The sequence below is a fragment of the Rhinoderma darwinii genome, chromosome 4 (genome assembly GCF_050947455.1).
Source record: "Rhinoderma darwinii isolate aRhiDar2 chromosome 4, aRhiDar2.hap1, whole genome shotgun sequence".
NCBI classification, from domain to species: domain Eukaryota; kingdom Metazoa; phylum Chordata; class Amphibia; order Anura; family Rhinodermatidae; genus Rhinoderma; species Rhinoderma darwinii.
Window position 1 is genome coordinate 123,757,103 of NC_134690.1, and position 25,802 is coordinate 123,782,904.

The 25,802-nt window shown below is 43.0% G+C and overlaps 1 long non-coding RNA gene across 1 annotated transcript in view; it reads right to left on the reverse strand.

Annotated features, from left to right (window-relative positions):
- Positions 1-19,110, reverse strand: part of LOC142760839 (uncharacterized) — a 37,466-nt gene extending 18,356 nt beyond the window's left edge. The window contains exon 1 of the long non-coding RNA XR_012883421.1: positions 19,032-19,110. This is a non-coding gene — a long non-coding RNA (uncharacterized LOC142760839). The remainder of the gene's footprint in view (positions 1-19,031) is intronic.
- Positions 19,111-25,802: the final 6,692 nt, after the last annotated feature.

Below are 25,802 nucleotides of genomic sequence, written 5' to 3' on the forward strand. Positions count from 1 at the left end.
ACGCGAGAAGACGTCAGGACTTCCACTACACTCAGGAAGGAGTGTAAGTACAGTGGTATTACTATAGTAACAGGGGCCCGTGTATTTTATGACATAGGCTCCAGTTACTATAGTAAATTTTATAGACGCGATGCAGGGGAGGGGGGGGGGGCGCGGCCCAGTCGCAATTGCGACTGCTGCAACCCCTGTAGCGGCAATTGCCCGGGGATCCGGGCCAAAGATCCGGGGCTTGGGTCCCTGAGGCCCGGTGCTAGCGAAGTCCCTGCTGTAGATAAAATGTCCAAGATGGGCAAACACCTTTAATTCCCCATACACACACACTAAGTCAATTAACCTATCAGTATGTTTTGGAGTTGTGGGAGGAAACCCAGGCAAACATGTGCAGAACATACAAACTCCATGCAGCTGTTGAGCTTTTTAAACCCAGGAACCCAGTGTTGCAACGCAAGAGTGCCAACCACTGAGCCACTGTGTTGAAAGTCATGCTGTTCTAAAACATCTGTCAACATTGTTTCCCTTAGTTGGTCTATGATTAAATTTAGTAACATTTCTTTAATTCGGTCCCAGATTTTAAAACTACATCTCACAAAAATAGTCCAAATCTTAGTTTGCTTCCAGAATTCACTAATGCTCTTAAATTTTCATGGTCCAAATGCAAATCTAAAAGCCCCGATGATCCAATTTGGTTTATCTTGAAGAAAGAGGTTTTCCCACCTATTCATTAGGATATCCCATAACTTGCTGATTTGGGGTACTGGGAATCCGTCTGCTCAGATCATATAGGCTCTTTCATAGTTTTTCCCTGCACACCAGCGCTGCCAGCCATCCACTGTGCATGGAACTACGGCATAGCCCCATTCACTTATATGGAGCGGTTTTGCAGTTCCCTGCACAGCTGATGCTGATTGCGCCGCTGTACAGGGAAAAGGTCGAAAAGGGATACTTCCTCTTTTTTCTCCGGATGGGCAGGGTCCTAGAGGTCAGACCCTCACTGATCACAATGTTATGGCACAATCTTAAGCTTCATGCCCAGGCACATGTAAATAGGCTAGATGTTTATTAAGCCTGTCTTTGACTTGATATTTAAATTTTTTTTTTTATGGCTATTCAGTGTACTATTCACAAAAGCAGGTGTGCAATACCAATCTGGGCTTCTACTCCCATCCACTTGTAAAGTATGTCTGGAATGTCACAATTCTGCTGCTGGAAGTTTTAAAAACCAGTTGTGGGATTTTGGAGGCATGTCATTTGTCCTATAGAGGTGACAGAACTCTATGGGATGAGGCAAATATAAAACATTACTCAGATTCTATCCAGCTACTGCATGAATATAACAATGCAATGGTGGACTGGAGAAATGGTGGGTGGAGAAAGTCTGTCCCATGTCCTACAGTATATTAATTATTATGAAGAATAAAGTTGGTTAGAAAACTTTTTTGTCCTACTTGGTTCTATCTTGTAAAACAAAGAATCAAAGATGATAGTTATTGTGGAACTTTTCCTGATTTCACCAAACAAAACATATAGACATAAAACTGATAAACAGGTCAATAAGGGGTCTGGTTATCATTATTATTTTATGTCCTAAATAAAGTTTTCAGCCCAAATTAACTTTCTGGTATGTCCAATTATGCCCATATGACGGCATTTATTTTTGCCAAGCCTTGCTATTTTGAGGGTGAAAGCCTGGTATGGCTGAAAGTTAGTTTCTCAGCTCACCCAGAGTGTCCCTTGTTCACAGCAGCCACTAGAATATTCACAGTGCGTCCTGTGAGGATGATAATCTTGTATGAGGCAGTGACCTGTCCATAATGTGATTATGTTAGTGAGGACAGGGCTACATGTGACAGGGACAATGTCACAATGTGAGAACAGGAGGTAAACAGGAAGTCACAGGGGGACATTGACAAAGCAAAATGCAGCCGAAGTCTGGCTCAAATTGCGCCAATAAGCTTGACCGTGGGATAAACAGAGTACGGTTCTGTAACCCTTAGGGTGTATTCACACGCAGTGACCAAAAACGTCTGAAAATACGGACCTGTTTTCAGGCGAAAACAGCTCCTGATTTTCAGACGTTTTCGTAGCAACTTGCGTTTTTTGCGGTGTATTTTACAGACGTTATTGGAGCTGTTTTTTAATGGAGTCAATGAAAAATGGCTCCAAAAACGTCCCAAGAAGTGACATGCACTTATTTTTCGCGGGCGTCTTTTTATGCGTCGTATTTTGACAGCGACGCGTAAAATTACATCTCGTGGGAACAGAACACCGTAAAACCCATTGCAAGCAATGGGCAGATGTTTGTAGGCGTAATGGAGCCGTTTTTTCAGGCGTAATTCGAGGCGTAAATGACCCGAATTACATCTGAAAACACTGCGTGTGAACATACCCTTATCATTAACTGCGTGTGACATTCCCAACTCCCTTAATATACCACCTCAAGTATACAAGTTCCCCCTCAACAAAATGGCACCTTTGATTCCCTCCTGAATCCGTAATGCCCACAGGTCAATTCCCACCGCAGTCAAATGCAACCCATCTGCCAGCCAAAAACTGCCTGTACCGTCCTCAAAATCAAAATGTCTCACTCCACCATTCCTCACCACAAATGCAGACACAGCGCTGTTCACTTTCACATGAGCCCTGTTAATAACCACCACTGACCTCACCGATCTCCACATTTGTCGATGCACCATCTCCGACCATACTACAGTTACCCGAGGGAAAACCGGCCACAACCACAGTAGATCATACTTTATGTACCGGATCAACTCCCGGAACGGCCGTACCCCCAGATCATTCCCCCAAATATGCAGAACCAAGACATCCGGAGCACGGTCCAACATCGCGCAGCGACGAAACTCTGGCAGAACCCTCCCCCAAGACATACCACGGAAACCAAGCCAACGCACGACAGCCGCCACCCTGGAAAACCCCAGCTGCCGCCCCTCTGGACGAACTTCGGCCCGCAACGCACCCCAATGGACATAAGAATGCCCAAAAATCCAAACGAGACACGGGGAGGGATCTGAAAGAAAAAATCAGCAACCGTGAATACATACGTAATTATAACACCGAAGAATTGTCCCGCGCAATTCTAACTAACCATAAAACCCCCTCAACGACACTCCTCCCTCTCCCGCAATCAAACAAGATGGGGGCGAACATACAGCCTGAACAAGTGGGACTACCACCTCCTTATATGACGCACTGCATCTGGCCCAAGACCCCACCCTACCGCCTCCACGTCGTCCCCTATCCGAAACGAATGCAGCGCAAAAGCCTTCTCATCCAGACCCACGCATGACAAACATTTACAGAACACCATGGTGAATTGATACCTCGACAAAAACGTTACATCTTTATGACATAACAAAGGCCCACCCCTAAACCAGCCATACCTGAAATAAGCCCCCAACGAGCGAAACGGACACATAACCGCGCCCACGACCTCCTTCAATACCACTCGCCGCCCTCTCCCCCTTTTATCTATTTTGGAACGACGAATCCAGAACTCCACCTGATTCCCCAAATGCACCACATCGTCCATCAACAACCACCCCCCCCTGGCCGCACTCCGCTAGGTGACACCAATTCCCCTACCCGCAGCGCCCCAAAAAAAGGCCCAAGAAAATGGCAACTGAAATAACACAAATTCATACTCCGATATGCACACCACATTAGCCGCAATCCCAAATTTTTCCAACAGCCCAAAGGATACCGGGCACCGCCTATCATGCGCCACCTGTCCCCTTCTAAACCCCCTCAGGGCCTGGCCTACCAAAAATTCCTTTGTGGCGTCCCTTAAACTTCTCCATTTAAAACCAAATGCTAGGGCCGCCACAAAGCAATTAACCTTCGCAACTGACCAGCCTGCAGCAGACACATCACCCAAAAATGCCAAAAACGCCACCACGCGATCCTCATAAGACACTACTCCATCCAACACATCCAGCCAAGCCTCCCATTCGCGCCATGCTGCCTCATAAGCGGTCCACGTCCCCGGAGCTAATGAAGACCGGATCAATCGATTTGCTCCCTCTAGACCAGCTCCCACAAGTGCTGAGGGCATGTGGGTCCTATCGCATCTGCCTCCGGGACCAACTGCCGAAACCGATCCCACTGCAGGCGAGAAAGAGAATCCGCAATTGAGTTATCGACTCCCGGGACGTGAACAGCTGTAACCCAAGCATTCAGGGAAAGACAAAGGAGGACCAAATGTCTTAACAAACAAACAGGAGGAGATGACGCCGAAACATTATTAATTTCCATCACCACCCCCATGTTATCGCAATGGAAACGCACCTTCTTATTCCTAAACATGTCCCCCCAAACAGCCACCGCTACCACAATAGAAAACAACTTCAAAAATGCCAGGTTACGTACCAAGACCACCGCCACCCAGCTAACAGGCCATTGACCTACGCACCACTATCCCCCGCAATAGGCCCCCAAAGCCCACACTCCCCGTAGCATCCGTGAATAATTCCCATTCAACGTTCTCCACCACCGGGGCCATGCTAATCGACCTCCCATTATACTGCCCCAGGAAGTCACACCACACTCTCAGATCGACCCGATGTTCCTCCCCCAACCTAATAAAATGATGTGGGGCCTTCACTCCCGCCGTAGCCCTTGCCAAAAGTCTACAGAAAACCCTCCCCATCGGCATGATGCGGCAAGCGAAGTTAAGCTTCCGCAGGAGAGATTGTTAAGTCCTGCAACTTAATCTTCCTCAAATGGCACGCCCTGCCCACCAACGACTCCAAATTCTCCAATTTCTCCTGGGGGAGCCTGCATTCCATGTTCTCGGAATCAATTGTGATACCCAAAATCACCAGGACCGACCTTGGATCCAACGTTTTTTCAGGCGCGAGGGGCACTCCAAAACACCCAGCCACCCACTCCGCCGCTGCCAACAAGTTTCCGCAAATGTGTGAGCCCGCCGCCCGCACGCAAAGGAAATCAGCCAAGTAGTGGATGACGGAGGCAACTCCCGCCACCTCACAAATCACCCATTCCAAGTATGAACTGAAGGCTTCAAAATAGGCGCAGGAAATGGAGCAGCCCATCGGAAGACATCTGTCCACAAAATACGAACCCTCCCAGTAACAGCCCAACAACCAAACACTATCGGGGTGCACTGGAAGCAAACGAAAAGCTGACTCCATGTCCGTTTTTGCCATGAGAGCCCCCGCCCATACTGTCTAACCCACTCAAAGGACGTATAAACCACAGAACAAAGCACTGGATCAATCCCATCATTCACCGAGCCCCCCCTTGGATGCGATAAATGATATATTAACCTGAACTTATTAGGTTTCTTCTTGGGAATGACACCTAACAGAGAAACTACCGTGTCTACAAACGGAGGGGACACAAAGGCCATCCTCCCCAACCGCACCTCTTTACTCAATTTCTCGGTGTATATACTGCAATACATTAATACAACACATGACAGAGATCGGGACGTGAAAAACGGTCTGAGTGTCGGCTGGATTTCCCAGCCCGACCACAGTACAGGTGAACGGGACTCCTGGCATCATAGACATTTTATCATGCTAGGAGTTCCTGCCTTCCCGCGGAACTGCTGTTCTGTACTGTATAATTTTGTTCAGTATATGTCTCTACAGGGGCGGATTATAATGAGGGCAATCTGGGCAAGTGCCCGGGGCCCGAGGCTGGGAGGGGGCCCTGTTCGCCCCGGTTCTCCTGTACTGGCTGTTAAATTTACGGCCGGTACAAAGAACCAGAGTGAAGCGGGATCCCTCAACCAATTATATCCGCATCCTTAGGATGCGGATACAATTGCTTATTGTAGCGATGACGAGACAGGGAACTTTCGTCATCACGCCGACTGCGCCATTACACTGGATGACGCCCTCTGGTCTCTGACCAGTCCTGCGTCGTTGGAGGAAGAAGCGTGAACGGGGACAGGTGAGAATGTTCTTTTTTGTTCTGGGCAGCATTGGGGGTAAAAGATGCAGGGGGCATTATCTACAGAGGACATTGTAAGTGGCGCTATCTACAGGGGTCATTATCTACTTAGGGCATTGTAACTGGCACAATCTACAGGGGGCGTTATCTACGGAGGACATTGTAAGGGGCACAATCTACAGGGGACATTATCTACATAGGGCATTGTAAGTGGCACAATCTACAGGGGACATTATCTACAAAGGGCATTGTAACTAGCACAATCTACAGGGGACGTTCTCTACATAGGGCATTGTAACTGGCACTATCTACAGGGGTCACTTACCACAGAGGGCATTGTAACTAGCGCTATCTACGGGGGACATTATCTAAAAAGGGAATTGTAACTGGCGCTATCTACAGGGGGCATTTTCTACAGAGGGCATTGTAACTGGCACTATCTACAGGGGGCATTGTGACTGTCGCTATCTACAGGTGGCATTGTTAGGGTGTGTGGTGTTTTACTTTACAGTGTTTGACACAATTTAATTCAGGGGCGCAGTGTATAGTACTATTATATTCAGGGGCGCAGTGTATGGTACTATTATATTCAGGGGCACAATGTATGGTACTATTATATTCAGGAGAGCAGTGTATAGTACTATTATATTCAGGAGTACAGTGTATAGTACTATTATATTCAGGAGTACAGTGTATAATACTATTATATTCAGGAGCGTAGTGTATAGTACTATTATATTCAGGAGTACAGTGTATAGTACTATTATATTTAGGAGTACAGTGTATAGTACTATTATATTCAGGAGTACAGTGTATAGTACTATTATATTCAGGAGTACAGTGTATAGTACTATTATATTCAGGGGTACAGTTTATGATACTATTATATTTAGAAGCATAGAGTGTGGCATCATGAGAAATGTAATCTTCATTTATAGGTGCGGAAATGTTGGAAAAGTGAGGAGCTGAAGAAATGGGCCGTGCCCGGAAGAAGTCTGGACCGGATGGAGAAAAAAAGCGAAAAAGAACGAAAAAGAATCTGAGACATCACCTGTGAGTCACTAAATGTAAATGTTTATTCTCCCTGTGAAGGATCACTGTATGATCTGCAGCGAGATGACGGATGGTAGCATTCTTTTATGTTAAATAGCAACTCCCAGCATAACCTAACCGTTGTTCAGGCTATACTGGGAGCTGTTGTTTTATGTCGTACAAATTTATACAGCAGGGGTTAAACTGAATTTGCAAATGATCTCTGTACTGAACTGTATTTGTTCTGGTACTGTATATATGTACTGAGCTCGGTTCTGTTGCTGCATATATGTACTGAGCTTGGTTCTGGGTCCGTATATTTGTATTGAGCTTGGTTCTGGGGCTGTATATATGTACTGAGCTTGGTTTTGGGGCTTGTATATATGTACTGAGCTTGGTTCTGGTGTGGTATATATATATATATGTACTGAGCTTGGTTCTGGTGTGGTATATATGTACAGAGCTCTATTCTGTTGCTGTATATATGTACTGAGCTTGGTTTTGGGGCTGTATATTTGTATTGAGCTTGGTTCTGGGGCTGTATATATTTACATTCTCAAGGTAAAAGTAGATGTTAAAATCTACTTTTACCTTAAGAGAAGGTAAGTATATACAGTAAGAACTAAACCCCCAAAAACATGGAGGAATCTCAGTTTTTTCCAATTCACCCATTATATAGTACTTTAAATGGTGCCAATAAAAACTACAACTCCTCCCACAAAAAAATAATCCTTCACACACCACTCCATTGACGTAAAAATAAAAAAGTTATAAAGCTCCTGACCACTGTCTCAAAATATTCTGCTTTTTCTCTTCTGTATGGCTCATTCTGCTTTTACAGCTAAGTCAAAACCGTTCCAGATGTGTGGCCGCCTAAGCAGAAATCTGCAAATATATACTGTACAGCGTCTTCAGAGTTCTGTCTTCAGAGTTCGTGGGGGGCGGGGGGCAGACTTGAAAAAGTACCCGGGGCCCATGGTACCCTTAATCCGCCCCTGTGTCTCTATATGTTTCTTCTGCTTAGAATCCGTTCCTGTTTTTGACTTAAAAATACATGCAAAATCTGCAACAAATCTGCACTGTGGGAACTAGCCTAAAAAAGGTTGACTTGTCATGGCAGGTGGGCTCACACAACTTGATCAAAATGAGCGCTAACAACCTAACATTTGTAAGTAAACGTAGCAATAATGCAAAATAATCTAAATACAGTGCCTTTGGTAGTCTTAGCGCTCACAGATTTTTTTTTGATACCTTTGTTTATACAGATTCCTTGTCCTGTGATTTCTTTCAGCCAGTAAGCAGCCCTGATAATGATCATGTGACCCTCACTCAGATGCGAAAGTTTAGATAAAAGTGCACTGATTCTGACAATACTTTCTGAAACCAACAAACCTATTTAACCCCTTTCCGACATTTGATGTATCTATAAGCCAAAGTCGGGTAGGGGAAGTATGAAACGGGCTCACGAAGTGCTGTATACTACACCCGACACTTCAGAGTAAAGAGCGGGATCATGTTTGAGCACGATCCCGCTAGTTTAACTCGTTAAATGCCGCGGTCAATAGCGACCGCAGCATTTAAATCGTTAGAAAGAGTGGGGCAACCCACTCTAACAGCTCATCGCACCCCCGCAATGCAATCACAGGGTGGCGATGGTTGCTATGGCTGCCTGGGGGCCTAATGAAAGCCCCCAGGTCCGCCATCTTTGTACACCTATTAAGCACTGCCTCCGGCAGGGCTTAATAGTACCCTGTCAGAATCACGATATACTGCAATACATTAGTATTGCAGTATATAGTACAAGCGATCTAACGATCGCTGGTTGAAGTCCCCTAGGGGGACTAATAAAAAAAGTAAATATTAGTAAAATAAAGTTGTTTTTTTATGTAAAATAAATAAAAAATATTAAAAGTTCAAAAAAAAAACCTTTTCCCATTTTCCCCCTAGAGCATAGTAAAAAAATAAATAAATAAACATAATTGGTATCGCCGTGTCCGTAAAAGTCTGAACTATTACAATATATCCTTATTTAACCCGCATGGTGTACGCCGTAAAAAAAAATATGTAAACGCCAGAATCTCTATTGGTCACCTCATCTCCCACAAAAAATGAAATAATAAGTGATCAAAACGTCGCATGTACCCCAAAATGGTATCATTAAAAAGTACTGCTTATCCCACTAAAAATAAGCCCTCATACCACTTAATCGACGGAAAAATAAAAAAGTTATGGCTCTCAGAATTTGGCGACACAAAATAAATGTTATTTTTTACACTTAAAATAAATATAGAAAAAACTACATATATTTGGTATCGCCGTAATCGTATTGACCCACAGAATAAAGTTGACATGTTGTTTTAATTGTACAGTGAATTCTGTAAAAACAAAGCGCAAAAAAACAATGGAGGAATCGCTGTTTTTTTTCATTTTCTACCCCACAAATATTTTTTTCCCCGTTTCCTAGTACATTATATGGCACTATAAATGGTGCTACGAAAAACTACAGCTCGTCCCGCAAAAATCAAGCCCTCATAGTACTATATCGACGGAAAAATAAAAAGTTATGGCTTTTGGAAAGTGGGGAGGAAAAAACGAAAATGAAAATCGACTGCGGCGGGAAGGGGTAAAAGACATTTTATAAATTCCAAACAATTTTGTAATAGAAAGAAGAATTCAGTTTCATGAATCTGCGTCTACATTGTGTAAACACAACAGTCTCACCAACATTATGAATTAACTCACCACAAATACTGAAGTGTCACTAAAATACAATAAAGTGGATGGTTGCCCTGAGCAGAGACAAACGTGCTTTTAATGAACGTCTCTATTCCCACATTACATGGATTCTGTTTCATTGTGCAGGAACAATTTGTCCTCATCTAGTTCTGCCTTGCATCTCACCAGGTTAATTCGGACAGCTCTGTGAGATAATAAGCAGGCTACTGTTTCCTTAAGTAACCAGAGCTTTGCTGTGTCACAATTAATCCTTTCATCCGTGTTTCTATTACATGTACGAGGCAGGGAAGAGCGAAAAGATTGCAGTGATGTAATGTATATGTGGGGGAAGCGTAATACAGTCAAGACACACTGGGAAAGAATCTTCCTGCAGCTTGTTCAGACTTGTCACTTCACACAGTATGGCAGTATCCTCCACAGCTAAAGATCATCAGCGAGGGAGGGAGAAAAAAAAACAACTTTGGGCCTAGGATTATGTTCCAAGATTATTGACTGTAGCGCTGGGGACTATTAGCCTTGTTCACCTCAAAATGCAGGGGGCAGAAGGGCCAGTGGTATGTGAGAAGTAAGAATCACCAGCACTTGTAATATTGAAAGTGATCACCACGCAGAACATGGAAATCTCGAGCCGTATTTATGTCATTTAAACGATGGAGGATATAATAGCAAACAGTCTTTAGGCCCTTATTGTCTTAAAGAAGGCAATTATTGTTCTAGAAAATAAAGTGCTCAGCTCAGCATATCGTTGAACGTGTTATTTTTTGTTTTTATAATTTCATCTCTAGTGGTCACCGTCTGGAGTTTCCCTTTAATTTGCACTAGTTCTATCCTTTTGAAAAGTGAGAGTGCAGCCATTTTGCAGGGCAATGGAAAATTTCCAATTTTTCTTGCCATTGCCATACCACTGAGAAAATATATGTTACTGTAAATGGTGAGTGCGCCTGCAGGGAAGCGCCAGTGCATATAAAATGTAACTTACCCTGTAGGGTTATTATCAAATAGTTTGTGCTTGCAAAGGGAGTAGTTCCAATAATAACATTATAGGAAATTGCTAATAATACAATTCCCTAATGTAATTTCCGCTCAATGACAGCTGTAATCCTGTAATCGGACTGCTTGCTCCACCTATTGTTGCGTTATTTTCATAAACGTTGGACTCTGCAGTTATTGGCATATACTGTATATTGTACTTTTTATTCTCTCCAGAGCAAAGGACACATAGGCGAGTCCAATGGAGACATCTGCTTGCAGACAGTTTTATTTTCCAGGAAGATTTATTTAATTTTATTGCTCGTTCTGGTGCTTTGGTAATAATACTGACCATATCTATCTAAAGGCAAAGAAAAAAAGTAAAGGTAACACTGCACAAAGGTGGACAACCTCTGCTCTACAGCAGCTATTCGTTTCATATTAGTACAGCATTGCAGGGCATCACCTTAAGCATAAGGGTATATAGAGTATATTTAAAGAGGCTCTGTCACCACATTATAAGTGCCCTATCTCCTACATAATCTGATCAGCGCTGTAATGTAGATAACAGCAGTGGTTTTTATTTTGAAAAACAATAATTCTTGAGCAAGTTATGAGCAATTTTACATTTATGCTAATTACTTTCTTAATCCCCAACTGTCCTTTTTTTTACTTTTGACCAAGTGGGCGTTGTAAAGAGAAGTGTATGACGCTGACCAATCAGTGACCAATCAGCGTCATAAACTTCTCTCCATTCATGTCCATCTGTACTTAGCATAGCGTGATCTCGCAAGATCATTCTATGCTGTCACATACACCCACATTAACTTTACAGAAGTGTCTTGAGAGTGAATAGACATCACCTCCAGCCAGGACGCAATTCACACTCCCGATACTTCGGTAAAGTTTCTGTGAGACTTAATCTCGCGAGATCACGCTGTGCTGTCATTCATAGCGTGATCTCATAAGATCACACTGTGCAGCGATTAAGTCCCACACAAACTTTACTGAAGTGATCTAGCAGGATCACGCTGTGCTGAGTACAAATGAACATGAATGGAGAGAAGTGTATGATGCTGATTGGTCAGCGTCATACACTCCACTTTACAACTCCCACTTGGTCAAAAGTAAAAAAACACCCAGTTGTGCATTAAGAAACTAATTAGCGGAAATCTAAAATTGCTCATTACTTGCTCAAAAATTACTTATAATGTGGTGACAAACTCTTTAAAAAATTTTTTGTGGTTGTCCAATTTTGTTCCATTTTCACGGATCCCTCCATAGACTTAAGTCTATGGGGATCCATGTAAACGGAACCCACACAGGGGCACCTCGGACGTGAAAAACGGACGTTTTTCATGTCAAAGTTTCCCCACGTTTGTGTGAATCTGGCCTTAGGCTGACGTGCTGTCCACTAGCGGTTCTGGATGTATATTTAGCCAGGAACGAAAAGGGAATAATTTGTATGGCTCCACTCACTATCCTTAAATAAGCAGTAACGCCTTCTTTTTCAGATCTGCAACGAAAATGTAGACCTACAAATAACTTATATTTAAGAATCTAAAACTGCACTTGCTATATAGTCTTTTTATTGGAGAGCTATTTAGTTCCCTCCATGCTGCCCTAGCCTTAGTGGTTATCCTTTTATTTTTCAGAAACAGCTCCACTTTTTTCCCAAAGGTTGCATCTGTTACTGCAGCTCACCCTCACACACTACACCAGGCACAGTCCATGGACAAGAGTGGTGCTGTTTCTGAAAAAGAAAAGCAGACTTTTTTGTAATCTCTCTAATTTCTCTCTCTCTTTTTATATTATACTTGTCGATTATTAGAATGATGGACAGATTTGGGATTCGTTCAAACTATTTAAAATGAATAAGTAACGTGTCATAGTTAAATATTTTCCATCAGTGTTAATTTATGAACACCACTGGGATGACAGCCCTAGCAGCACAGAACAAGGGATATATACTGAATGGCACCCACAGAGATGGAGCAGAGCGGTTCTCTCCACCCTGGTATATTGCAGTTCTCAGAGAGAAGCAGTACAAGCTGGTCCCATCCTACATTCTGTAATGTGGACAATACAGCTGTTGTACGTTACCCTGCGTGGCTCATATTGTTATTCATTATGTGTCACGGTGGCAGCAATTTTCATCTTAATTACCTCATTACCACGCTGCTCAATGATTCTCCCTCTTAAAATTCAGTGCCATACATTTTCTTCTAGGTTATGACGTGACGTCTTTGTGACCTGTATTGTCTTGACACAGTTCAATCATTATCTATTGTGTCATTTTATTTATTCTGTTACACTAAAACATGAATAGTTGACTGCTGTAGCTTTTCCTGTAACATTCTATGACAACATTCTCAAAATAGTCCTTAGACCAGTGGTCCCCAAACTGTGGCCCTCCAGCTGTTGCAAAGCTACAATTGTGGTTGTCAGGGAATGCTGGGAATTGTAGTTTTGTAACAGCTGGAAAACCAAAGTTTTTAGACCACCGCCTTTGAAGATATCTTTCCAATATTACGATTAATGAATTTGAAAAGTAAGCATTAGACGGGAGAGATTTATTAAAAATCCATGCCGCTGATGAGGCCTGGAGATCCCTGCTGTAAGGCCTATTTATCAGTCTCCATTGACTTATAAGTGCATTGTTTTCAAATTGAATAATTTTTACTTTTCTCTTTTCTGTACAAGCACGAAGACTCAGAGAAACTTCAACCATGGTGTATACGTGAGAGGGAGAAGTCATATTATGCAATGCTTCCTGACTGGCTGACAAACAAGCAGGAAAGAAGTAAAAAGCAAGATAGTGTGCCATAGAAACCCTTTTAGTATTTTTAGAATTTGCGTTTAATAAAAATCTCACATTTTCAGAACCGTTAGAATGGTTGGCAGCAATTTATCAATTTAGTGACCAGTCTTTTTTGGGCTTTAAGGGGGTTGTCCACGACCGGACAACTGATGACCTATCTACAGGATAGGTCATCAGTATATTATTGGTGGGGGTCCGACTACCGGACCCCGCACCGCTCAGTCACTCAAGTAGCCCCTAGGTACTAGATGTTTTGAAGGGTATGCAGTAGTTGGAGCCAGAAGCAGATGCTCCGGTCACGGAATAGCAGCTGAGCTGCAGTTCTGCAGAACGCCTGTTATGCAGTGGTCGGAGCCATCTGCTTCCGACTTCAACTACTGCACACCGTACAAAACATGTGGCTGAGGTTTCTATTCGTTTCGGGAATCTGGGGTGTGTATTTGTTTTAGGGGTCTTGTTTGGTGTCTGTACTTATTTTGGGGTATGGTCTGGGGTCTGTAAATATTTAGGGGATCTGGTCTGAGGTCTGTATTTATTTAGAGTTCCTGGGATCTAAGTTAATTTTGGGGTGTGATGAAGGTGATCACGTAAACTATTTGTGATTCAAATGTCATTCTACCTTTCTCGGTTCCTGATGCCTCCCGGGCCACTTCATAATTTCCGATCGTGTAATCAGTAAGCACGCGAGCTATGCTGTTTCCCTAACTGCCATTCACTTCTATGGGAGTTACGAAATAGCTCCGCAAGCTACGCGGTTTTTGTAATTTCCGACCATGTAATCAGGTGGCGGCCCAGGAGGCAGCAGGAACCTGGAAAGGTAGAGCAGGGTTTAGGGGACCCCGTTCTAGAGATGGGTGCGGGTCCCGGTGGTGGGAGCCGCATCTGTTAACGCAATCATGGGCCAAAATAGCATCTATCGGATATTTATGGCATATCCTGTGCATATGCCATAAATGTCTCTGATGGGCAAACCCCTTTAAGTGCAAGTGTATGCTTGTCCATTCAACAACTATTATATTGAGTTGTGTAAAAGTTCCCTTGGTGGACATCACACAGTAGAAGGCACCATCTTTAGTTCTATAGAAAAACCTGGAAGTGGCTCTATTCTACCATGACCACCTTCCACATCAAGTAAGTTCCAAATATATAACAAGCTTATAATTATTTTGGTCCCCATTCTGTTAATTGTATTTTTTTCCTCCATTCATTAGTCTCCCAGCAATCTTCTTAAAATTTTCCACTGTGCCTTCCACTCTCCCCTTCTATCATCCACAGTCAGTGATCACTAACTCTATTTCAAATCTGAGCGGCCCCACAGCAGCTGAAATACGTACTACCATGGTAGTTATGCCCATGTAGGTGAAGATATAGTGTTTGTAGTGACTGATAATGACATGATTTTCTGACTGTGTAATAATCTCCTTCTCGTTAGATCACTTGTATATGGAATGTTTTAGCAGTTTTCCCCTCTCCAGGCCATATCTCTAATTCTGAGGTTTAGGGCAGATACAGACGAACGTTGCGTTTTTGCGCGCGCAAAAACCATTTGACAGCTGCATGTGTCATCCGTGTATGATGCGCGGCTGCGTGATTTTCGCGCAGCGCCATCATAGAGATGAGGCTAGTCGACGCCCGTCACTGTCCAAGGTGCTGAAAGAGCTAACTCTTTCAGCACCCTCGACAGTGAATGCCGAACACAATATCGAAAAACCTGTTGAAAAAAAAGAAAAAGTTCGTACTTACCGAGAACTTCCCGGCCGTTGCCTTGGTGACGCGTCCTTGGTGACGCGTCCTTGGTGACGCGCCTCTCGACATCGGGCCCCACCTCCCTTAATGACGCGCCAGTCCATGTGACCGCTGCAGCCTGTGCTTGGCCTGTGATTGGCTGGAGCTGTCACTTGGACTGAATTGTCATCCCGGGAGGTCAGACTGGAGGAAGAAGCCGGGAGTTATGGGTAAGTCAGAACTTCGTTTTTTTTTCTACAGGTTCATGTATATTGGGATCGGAAGTCACTGTCCATGGTGCTGAAACAGTTTAACTCTTTCAGCACCATGGACAGTGACTATCTCCTGACGTCGCGTACCGATAATTTTTTTGCCGGGTTCGGCCAAAACGAGTTCGGCCGAACCCGGTGAAGTTCGGTTCGCTTGTCCGGCTTCGCTCATCGCAAAGACACTCCGTTTAGATGTTCGGAAACAGAAAAGCACGTGGTGCTTTTCTGTTTACATTCATCCTTTTGACAGCTGGTGCGCTGTTTCAGTCGGTTCGCACGGAAGTGCTTCCGTGCAACCTGCGTGGTTTTCACACACCCATTGACTTCAATGGGTGCGTGATGCGCGAAATACGCAGTTATTGAACCTGTCGCGCTTTTTGCGCAGCAGACAAACGCTGCGCAAAAAGCACGGACTGTCTGTACTGCCCCATAGACTTGTATTGGTCCATGCGTGCCGCGTGAAAACCACGCGGCCCGCACGGACCGAATACACGCTCGTGTGAATCCCCCCTTAATCTGAGCTAGTGGGTGGAGCCTAACTGCTATCATGTAGGCGTAATTATAGGGGGTGCAGAGGTAGCAGGTTTACCCAGGCCCTGGTGACTGAGAGGGAAAGAGGTATTTTTCTCTAATAGGTTGTATTACAAAGTTTCTTATATTCGCTTGTACTATTGACTATACTATACAAAGTTTGTCGAAAAGTTAGTGCCTTTTTAAAACTGAAACTACCAGGAGCACATAAAGAATCCAGGGATATGGAGAATGCAACCAACTATCAGTGTCAGTGAGACACCAGCCTGTATATGGGCACCCTTTATCTGGGCATTCACATTAGATATTGGTCAGTGAATATTGGCCAGGGATGCCAACAATCCATAAATTCAAAGACTGCAAAAATAGGGCATTTTTTTATAAACTTGAAAAGCTTGTGCAAGTTATTCTGATTGTAATTCCTCTGATTTTACAGTTCACAGTAACTGCAGCTGATGTGTTTCTATTGGTATCTGAGCTGTAGACGTGTATCACTTATCTCTATGATATATGAGTATATGAGTTTAGTTTTCCAATTTGTTTGTAACATTTTTTGGCTACCAGTGATTTTTGGCAAAGTAGCCCAAAAACAAAAGCGCTTGTTAGCCTTTATCTTGTCGATAATCTAATGTGTATCGGTACAGCCCATCTGTCCAGTTATGGGAAAAAACAACGTGTGACAAATTTGTATATTTTCACCTGAATTATTATTATAATTATACAATATTTATATTATATTATAATATCAATATAATATAATCAATAATATATATCATATAATATATATCAATATAATATAATATAATTTTATTATATTATCAACTATTTGCCCATTGGACATGTTTATGGGGAAATAAAATAAAAAAAATAGCTAACAGCTACATTATATGTATTACCAGCTATAGATTTCAAACATCAAAATAATTCATTCTGTCATCTATTTTACCACATGTTAGTTATTCTTGACACTAAAAATACTGTCAAATCAGCTAAAAAAAAACAACACTTCTTAATGACCTGATATTATCTCACCTTGGCAGTGACCCCCACATTCTCTTGTTTATGAGATATGTGCGGATACATAATGTATTCATAGCTTGGTTGTTCAGTTACATAATAAAATTAAAAACAATATTTCCGGTAAAAGTGAACAAAAAATGAAACACAATCTACAACTTGTTTCAGAATTAATCAATGACTTTATGCAAAGCCAATGTTTGTGCGCAGACTTCAAAGATAATTAGATATCAACAGAGGCTTATCTAGGGGTTTAGCACTGGGGGGGGGGGGGTGACATCTGAGTAGGCCCCAAACCAGTGGCCCCCCAACACATGTTTACAACTGCAGAGGCGCATCCGGGGTCAGGCTTACGTAAACAGCGTAGTTTGCTGTGCTACTCTGTTTCTGTAAACTTCCACAGAAGTGATAGCGAGCTACATTGTTTACGTAACTTCTATTCACAGTATAATGCCTCCTCACACAGTATAATCCCCTATAGTGCGTCCCCACACAGTATAATGCCCATATAGTGCCTGCCTACAGAGTATAATGCCCCCAAAGTATAATGCCCTCTTAGTGTCCCCACACAGAATAACGCCACCATCGCCGCCCCACACTGTATAATGCCCCTGTAGTAGCCTCACACACTATAGTGCCCCCATTGCTGCCACCACACAGTATAATGCCCCAATAGTGCATCCCAGACAGTATAATGCCCCCTTTGTGGCCCCCACACAGAATAATGCCCCCATAGCTGACCCACACAGTATAATGCCCCTATGGCTGCCTTTAAACAGTGTAATGACCTCTTAGAGGCCCCCACACAGTATAATAATGCCACTATAGTTTACCCCACAGGATAATTCCCATATAGCTGTCCCCACACAGTACAATGTCTTTTTAGCTACACCCACAAAAAATAACGCTCTTAAAGCTGACCCACACAATATAATGCCACTATAGTTCCCCCCTCACAGTGAAATTCCCTCATAGGTGCCCCCACACAGGATAACGAGCTTATAATGCCCCTCACACAGTATAGTTTCCCCATAGCTGTCCCCGCATAGTGTAATGCCCTCATAGCTGCCCCCAATATTCAATACAATGCCCCCACAACCATCATAATGCCCCCGCAGCAGCCCCCCCCAGCCAGTATAATTCCCCCACAGCCAGTATAGTGCCCCCATACCCGCTCCCATAAAGTATAATTCACCCATAGCTTCCCCCATGCAATAAGATGCCCCCATAGTGCCTATTTAAAAAAATAAAATACTCACCTAACCCTATTCCCACGAGAAGTGGAGGAGATCCCTCTGCACCTCTGGTCTGTGCAGTGTGTGGCTCAGCACAGACCGTTGCGATGACGTGACTACATCGCACCTGTCTGCACTGAGCCGCTCATGGCAGCGTTACATAGTGAATGCTGGAGAAGGGAGCAGACGGCTCCCTTCTCCAGCATTGGATTGAACTGTATCTGTGTCCTGAAGATGCAGATACAGTTGACACCGGAACATGCCACCGCTGGGGAGCCGTTCCTGGGCCCCACCATCTCTTTTTTATATTTAGCCTATCTATCTATCTATCTATCTATCTATCTATCTATCTATCTATCTATCTATCTATCTATCTATTCGTCCAATAAGAGACAGCACTCCAATTTGTGATAGGAAAAAACGGCTTTTTATTAGCCCCTGTGCGACGTTTTGGCTCTTAACATGGAGCCTTTCTCAAGCATACAAACAGTGTAAAAGCATGTGCTATATATGGAGACCACACAACTGGTCTCATTAGGCAAGTGATTTAACATAAAACATAAATAAGTACAAAGATACAGTCATGTTGCATCAGTAAAAGTTATAAAATACAAAGAAGTGCCATTGTGTATATATGATGGTCCTCGGATCAATCAGGGCCATCCAGTTTACTGCAGAAAAATGCTAATTAGTGAACAACTTTTAAAAAAAAGTGCAGGTGCACATAATATAACAAATTAAAAACATGAGCCTTGTGTTTACCTCGGATCCATGTGTTCGGGTTGTAGTTCCGGCGCCTGAAAAGTGGGGTGGCGACTATCTATGACAGAGTAGTCTCTTGCTACAGCACACTTTTGTGCATGCGCAGTGCCACTATGAGGCAGGCGGCGGCCATCTTAGTACAGCATACAAGGCCAGCAGCGGCCATGTTTGTATAATCTTATTGTCAAAATGAAAACTTTATTCTAGGAACCATGCACACAGTCGGTTGCGTCCATGTACAGCACAAAGGGAACTTAGAAGATACCAAAAAAATGCAATTTAATGGAGATGACAGGGAATACACCCAGTCACCAATCATAACTGCACTGTGAGGCTGGGTTCACACGACCACATTAACGTCCGTAATGGACGGACGTATTTCGGCCGGAAGTCCCGGACCGAACTCAGTGCAGGGAGCCGGGCTCCTATCATCATAGTTATGTACGATGCTAGGAGTCCCTGCCTCGCTGCAGGACAACTGTCCCGTACTGTAATCATGTTTTCAGTACGGGACAGTAGTTCCACGGAGAGGCAGGGACTCCTAGCGTCGTACATAACTATGATGCTAGGAGCCCGGCTCCCTGCACTGAGTTCGGTCCGGGACTTCCGGCCGAAATACGTCCGTCCATTACGGACGTTAATGTGGTCGTGTGAACCCAGCCTGAGATATAGACTAATAACTTTAAGAGTCAAAAATATGTTGCGCTGAAGATGCGCATATGAATGAGAGCAGTTGATAAAGAGACTTAAGGTAGCAATTTATAGATAAAAAACGACAAAATAAAAGGGAAGCCAGTCATCATACATATCCAGAAAGGATTATGATGATTATGGTAATGTTACCCCTGGGAAGATAGCAAAAAAAATATATATATATTTCGAAAAACGCATGAAAAACACTGTACAAAACGCATGATGTGCACAATATCCTTAAAAAAAAACAATTTTCTCAAAAAAATAATTAGATTTTTTTATTTTTTATTTATTATATATAGGCCCTGGTAGAGCGCACAGACAAACGTATTTTACCAAAAGCAAAACAGGCTGTTTTCCGTGTCTGAATTGTGTCAATTGCCCTCTGATTCGAAAGGGCTCACAATTTATCCATCTCCAGACGAAACGAACATATGATATTAGGTTCTACTTAAATTGTAACTCAGACCATGTCATATATGTACTAGAATGTCCATGCCACCTCCTCTATGTTGGAGAAACTTCGCTCGAATTCAAAACACCGTTAAATCAACACCGCTACACGATCCGCAAAAAACGTATGGACCTTCCTGTGTCCAAGCATTATATAGAAGCTGGACACACGGAAAAAGATATACGAGTATATTTGATAGACCATGTACCAATGTTACGTAGAGGTGGAGACCGTATTAAATCTCTCAAATATAGAGAGCTTCAATGGATTGAGAGATTGCAAACATTGAGACCTAGGGGTCTCAATGTTGACTTCATAACGCATGGTGTAGTCTAGGGATCTGCTTACACTCCGTGGGGATGTATTGTTCATAGGTCTTCCTGTATATGAACCAGTGTAAAATCTACCAAATTTGTAACCTTATCTATTTCATTTCTTCCAGATCTCTGATAAACAGAAAATATCAAGTATCACTTGTGTTTTACCTTGGATCCACAATTTCGGGGTATCGGACCATCTTTATCACATTGTTAGGGGAGATTCACACGAACGTTGCGTTTTTGCGCGCGCAAACAACGCAGCGTTTTGCGAGCGCAAAAACCATTTGACAGCTGCGTGTGTCATGCGTGTCTGATGCGCGGCTGCGTGATTTTCGCGCAGCCGGCATCATAGAGATGAGGCTTGTCAACGCCCGTCACTGTCCAAGGTGCTGAAAGAGCTAAATCTTTCAGCACCCTCGACAGTGAATGCCGAACACAACAGCGAAAAACCTGTACAAAAAAAAGATAAAGTTCCTACTTACCGAGAACTTCCCGGCCGTTGCCTTGGTGACGCGTCCTTGGTGACGCGTCCTTGGTGACGCGCCTCTCTTGACATCGGGCCCCACCTCCCTGGATGACGCAGCAGTCCAAGTGACCGCTGCAGCCTGTGATTGGCTGCAGCCTGTGCTTGGCCTGTGATTGGCTGGAGCTGTCACTTGAACTGAAGTGTCATCCCGGGAGGTCGGACTGCAGGAAGGAGACAGGAGTAATCGGTAAGTTAGAACTTCGGGTTTTTTTTACAGGTTAATGTATTTTGGGATCGCAAGTCACTGTCCATGGTGCTGAAACAGTTTAACTCTTTCAGCACCATGGACAGTGACTATCTCCTGACGTCGCGTACCGATAATTTTTTTGCCGGGATCGGCCAAAACGAGTTTGGCCGAACCCGGTGAAGTTCGGTACGCAAAGACACTCCGTTTGGATGTTCGGAAACAGAAAAGCACGTGGTGCTTTTCGGTTTTCATTCATCCTTTTCACTGCTGTTGCGCGAATCACGCTCGTCCCACGGAAGTGCTTCCGTGTGGTGCGCGTGATTTTCACGCACCCATTGACTTCAATGGGTGCGTGATGCGCGAAATACGCAGAGTTATTGAACCTGTCGCGCTTTTTGCGCAGCAGACAAACGCTGCGCAAAAAGCACGGACTGTCTGTACTGCCCCATAGACTTGTATTGGTCCATGCGTGCCGCGTGAAAACCACGCGGCCCGCACGGACCGAATACACGCTCGTGTGAATCCCCCCTTAGGATTTGCTTCTTATGGTATCTTATTCAATTGCATTAAATAATACTTTATATATGAATATATCTGTCCAAAAAATTTGGGGAGTTATAAACAAAAGGAAAAAAAAAAAAAAAAAAAAAGTCTAATTTTTTTTGGGGAGAAAATTGTGGTTTTTTTTAAGGATATTGTGCACATCATGCGTTTTGTACAGCGTTTTTCATGCGTTTTTCGAAATATATATATATTTTTTTTGCTATCTTCCCAGGGGTAACATTACCATAATCATCATAATCCTTTCTGGATATGTATGATGACTGGCTTCCCTTTTATTTTGCCGTTTTTTATCTATAAATTGCTACCTTAAGTCTCTTTATCAACTGCTCTCATTTATATGCACATCTTCAGCGCAACATATTTTTGACTCTTAAAGTTATTAGTCTATATCTCACAGTGCAGTTATGATTGGTGACTGGGTGTATTCCCTGTCATCTCCATTAAATTGCATTTTTTTGGTATCTTCTAAGTTCCCTTTATGCTGTACATGGACGCAACCAACTGTGTGCATGGTTCCTAGAATAAAGTTTTCATTTTGACAATAAGATTATACAAACATGGCCGCTGCTGGCCTTGTATGCTGTACTAAGATGGCCGCCGCCTGCCTCATAGTGGCACTGCGCATGCACAAAAGTGCACTGTAGCAAGAGACTACTCTGTCATAGATAGTCGCCACCCCACTTTTCAGGCGCCGGAACTACAACCCGAACACATGGATCCGAGGTAAACACAAGGCTCATGTTTTTAATTTGTTATATTATGTGCACCTGCACTTTTTTTTAAAGTTGTTCAGTAATTAGCATTTTTCTGCAGTAAACTGGTGGTCCTGATTGATCCGAGGACCATCATATATACACAATGGCACTTCTTTGTATTTTATAACTTTTACTGATGCAACATGACTGTATCTTTGTACTTATTTATGTTTCATGTTAAATCACTTGCCTAATGAGACCAGTTGTGTGGTCTCCATATATAGCACATGCTTTTACACTGTTTGTATGCTTGAGAAAGGCTCCATGTTAAGAGCCGAAACGTCGCACAGGGGCTAATAAAAAGCCGTTTTTTCTATCACAAATTGGAGTGCTGTCTCTTATTGGACGAATATTGAGGATCTGGGAGCAGTGATCGGGCTCCTGGGACGTGCACCCACCTATATTCCTGACTGGTGCTGCTGGAAGGTGGACTATCTATCTATCTATCTATCTATCTATCTATCTATCTATCTATCTATCTATCTATCTATCTATCTATCTATCTATCTATCTATCTATCTATCTATCTATCTATCTATCTATCTATCTATCACAGGAGAATGAAAGTACCATACTATGCAGTTGGGCTCTGGCCATCCCTCACCTCTGGGCAATGTTTAACCCAGAGTTGGGTGGTTTCCAGTACTTGGCCCTTAAAAGGATTGTGCAGCAATGGACATTTATCACCTGTCCACACCCACTGATTACTAGAATAGGGGTCCTGAGTCCCCAGTTTCTCCTCACTGGAGTAGTTAGTGAAGCTCTGGTAGAGCATGTTCCCTGCCGCCACATTAACTGTCTATGGTAACAGTAGCGGTTTATCTTATGGGCGGTTTGAGGCTTCCAAAGTCCCCATGTTCTGACAAAACATTGTTATTTTTGTTTAATCGACCATCATCGATTTTAATAATTCAATCATTATCAGCCAATAATACTTACCGTCCTTGCTCCCAGGCTCCTTTTCAGATCCGCCGCATTAGGACCATGTGTGAGGTGCCCTGAGCTGAAGAGGAGCCTGAAAGCGAGGAGGGTAAACATAAGTATGGTCTGAAGTCTGAAACCTTTTTCTTGTCTGGTCTGAGGTCTAAATTAATGTAGGGGTCTGGGGTCTAAATTATAATTTAGGGGGTCTGATCTGAGGTCTGAAGTTATTTGTGTTGCTATAGAAGCTGAGAATGGTTGCAGAAGCGAGGGGCCAAATATGTCTCCCCAGCAAACACTGCAGTGGTTGGAAGAACTGGTCATAGTGGTCTGGACCAGATGGAGAAGAAAAACAAAGAACGTTAATGAGAGAAGACATCACCTGTGAGCCACTGAATTTAGGGTCTGTTCCCACAGGTCTGATACGTTGCTTACAAGTACGTAACGTATCCTACCTATAACCCACAGAGAATTTTAAAAAAGCCAAAAAAAAACGCAGAAAATTGTGGTGCAATTTTTCGTCCAGAATCACCTCCTGTGATGATGCTGCAGCTCATGTGACAGTCACATGGGATAAAACGTCATCTCAGGAGGCCAGGTTACACAGAAAACAGCCAAGAAGAAAAGGAGCCATTGCTATGACAGCGGCAGTAGCGTAGGTATAGATTTTTTAATTAAATGTAAACAAAATTTTTTTTTTCCGATTTGCGTTTTTTGAGGCGGAATCGCAGAATTTCTGCTGCAAGACCCGCAACAAAAGTGCAACAATATCGCAGGATACATTCACATTCTGTGGTTTAACAAAAACGTGCCGCAGTTCAATTTATAAAAGTTTTTTCAGCTGATTTTGTCTGCAGCGTGTGGATGAGATTTCTTCATGTCTAATCTACTTTGCTGTTACTATTAATTCCGCAGATTATCCACACAGAATTCTGTTGCGGATACGCTATGTGGGAACCAAGACTTATAGAGGAGCTGTCACCTCACCCTCATGCTTGTTATAACGAAATTCTTATATTCCCCATGAGATAACAAATCTGGAGGATCTACTCTATGTTGTACCGTTCCTCCATTATTCTTCCTTAAAATCCATAAATAAGGCCTGGCCTACGTGGAGACTTTTTGCGACGCAACTAAGTGATTAACTATTGAGCTACTCTTGATCAAGTAACGCTAAAAAAAGTCAATGTGTGTACCCGGCCTAATTAACAACTGACTGTTACCATTCCCCTTGTCAATAGGATGTGTCCCTACACAGTGTGATACGATCAGCAATATACCGATTTGACAAAAGGAATAGTAACAGCCAGTTGTCAATTTATTCATACAAGCTGTCAATCAGTGGCAGGAGGGCAGGGCTAGCCGCAGCTCATGAAAAAAAGTTGCAGGAGAAAAACAGGATTTTATAAAAATAAAAAAAAACGCAAAGTATTTCAAAGTAAGTGACACAACGCTGTAATCAGGGTCTCTGTGACTACTTTATGCTGCCCTCAGATAGGGTAGCATAAACTTGGAGACAGACCCTCTTTAAACTTGGTAGTACAGAGAAGTGGTGTTGACGATAAACTTGGCCTTTGGTCTACTTAATCTGCCACTGTATGGGACTAACGGAAACAGCGTACAGCGCTAGGGTGGATATGTTGGTACTATAGACATTGAATAGCAAATCACAAGGCGGCAACTTTATCTATAAACGATCGATCGATCGATTTATCTGTCTAGTGGAAATGTATTTATAAATTTTATATTTTGGGAATAATTCTGTACTTGCCTGTCAAGATCTTCCTTAGGATTTATATGTATAAGGTTTTAATGTTTTATTTTGTTTCCCTTGAATGTACTTGTTCTTATGTTTTTTTAATGATGCAATACCTGCTGTTTGTTACATGTCAAATAAAATGTTTGGTACTTATAAGCCTATTAATGTCTCTTCAGCTACATATTAGGCCTCGTTTACATCTGCATCGGGCTTCCGTTTTTGTAGCGGAAACTATAGTGTAGTCGACTGTGCTATTGTTTTTGCTTAAAAAACTGAAAACCTTATGAAACGGAGACAAACGGAAACCATTTGCAATGGAAGCATTACCATTGAAATCAATGGTAATGCAAACGGAAGCTATGGTTTCCATTTGGCTTTCCGTTCATGGGTTCCCATGACGGAAAGGTCTAGTAGGCCCTCAGAGATATAGCCGCTGGGCCTTCGACTATTGCGTGAATGGTTAAAATATTTTTTCCTAAGCTAGGGGAGTAGCTTTACATAGCTGGCCAATCACTTCTTCTATGCTATAAGCTTCCTCTTTGGTGATTGGGCGGGTTATGTTAATTAAGGAGGACATATAGGCAGAGGACCT